Here is a 1,885-nt window from a genome sequence, read left to right as displayed (position 1 = left end):
TGGGAGATTTAGGGAGAGTGAAATCTAAATTTTATAAAGATTTCATTCAATTATGCCAAATCTAAATACAAAAGGTGAATGCCACATATATATATAATGATTTAATGATTTTATTGCAATGAAAAATATAAACATATCAAACAATCTCCTATGAAGAGGGGTAAAAAAAATACATTCTCCTGTATAAACAAATATAAAAGATATCAAATAATCTCCTATGTCCTATGGAGAGAGGTAAAATTACATTTTCTCTAAAACATGGAATCATTAATTTCAAACCCCTGTTCTGATTTTTATACTATTTAACTATTAAAAAATAATTATGATTTTACATTTTATATTGTAATGTACTAGTTATAAACTTCCTTGTACTCTTTATTAATTATAATATGTATGTTTCTTTGATTTGGATAACCGTGACTTTTGTTCTTATGTTTAGAGATTTGTGTCATACATATTCGTGTTTTTTTATTTTCTTATTTCTTCATCGCAATGAATTTTTATTAGAGATGGTCACATGTTTTATACAAGTTGATGAGAAATTTATTTCTTTCCATTATTAAATTTATTAGTTTGATACATTCCTCTGACCGATGTAAAAACTTAAATATATTGTAGTATTCCAATATTTACATGACAAATATAGATCTATCACAGGTTATAAATATGCTGTGTTGTTGTACAAAACAATTGTGAATAAAAGTGGTATATCAAACTAAGATTATATGAACGGGTATACACCAAATTGTTGTATATTTTTTCTTCCTTCCCGACATAACATATATTTTTAGTCCAACAAAATTTATAAATTTTGCATTCGTTGACTTTTACTTCTTATAATATTTACATTCGTCTCTAAAAATTATTTATTTATATTCCATTCTCACTATGTTGTATTTTTTTAAGTGATTTTAGATTTTTTTATCATCCTAAATATAAAACCAAAAGGAAAATAAAATTTTATTAGAAATATAATGCAAAATTTATATTTTTTTAAGGAAAAATGTACATTTTTTTTCTTTATAGGGGTTGCACGAACGCAAGCCCCATAAGACACAAATTATGGGGTAGACTTTGTTACTTGGACATACTTTAAAAAAACACTCCTTCAATGTGTAATGAATATCATTGTTCTAGGTTATAGGCCATGTTAATCATCCATTAACCCATCCAGATAAGTTGAGGAAAAATTGTACATCTAAAATTTTTAAATATTATATTATTAAAGAACTTACTATTTTTTTAAAATCCACGTGCATTAAAAATGGGTTATACCCACCATAATGAATGAAGTAAACAGTATCCTTATTAAAATGCTATGAGAAGCTAGTAGAATTAGGGTCACAAAGATCTTGTACTATGTTTAGCTAACTTCTACAACTCTATTCATGACTTGAATATTAGCAGGAAGCTTCGAACCACCAAGTCTCTTATCTTTTATATAACAAAATCGTCTGATAATGGTACTTTATCAAATTTTAAATTAATACAGCTTCGTTCAATGTACGATTTCCCTCATGTACTCAGATATTGGCTCAGATCAGTGTCTTCCGAAACTAGAATGCTGGCCAACAACCAACAGAATCATTTACGAAACCCTCTATACCCCCACAGGAAAAACAATAACGAAAATGATTTATATATATAATTATTGATAGTTTGTAAAATTGACTAGAAATCAATTGTTCAAAGATATTGATATAAGATCTATTAAGATTTTTTTTTCATTTATTTTTCAACTTTGATGTGATCATTAAGATAGGTAAATGTATTCAATGGAGCACATAATATTATCATCTTCAATCCGTTATACAAGTGTGAAGGGAGAAGTTTGTCATAAAATAAATTAAAGAAGCTTATATGTTATTTTTTTTATCTAAGATCT

At 26.4% G+C, this 1,885-nt stretch overlaps 1 non-coding gene across 1 annotated transcript; it reads right to left on the bottom strand.

The window, feature by feature from the left end:
* Nucleotides 1-1,022: 1,022 nt before the first annotated feature.
* Nucleotides 1,023-1,182, bottom strand: LOC137827369 (U1 spliceosomal RNA). Its single transcript, XR_011083746.1, has one exon. It is a non-coding gene; the product is annotated as a U1 spliceosomal RNA (small nuclear RNA).
* Between the last annotated feature and the right edge of the window lie 703 nt (nucleotides 1,183-1,885).

Source organism: Phaseolus vulgaris, chromosome 8 (genome assembly GCF_000499845.2).
Source record: "Phaseolus vulgaris cultivar G19833 chromosome 8, P. vulgaris v2.0, whole genome shotgun sequence".
Taxonomy (NCBI): Eukaryota; Viridiplantae; Streptophyta; class Magnoliopsida; order Fabales; family Fabaceae; genus Phaseolus; species Phaseolus vulgaris.
Note: the sequence above shows the minus strand (reverse complement) of the source record. Positions and strands in the feature narration are given on the sequence as shown.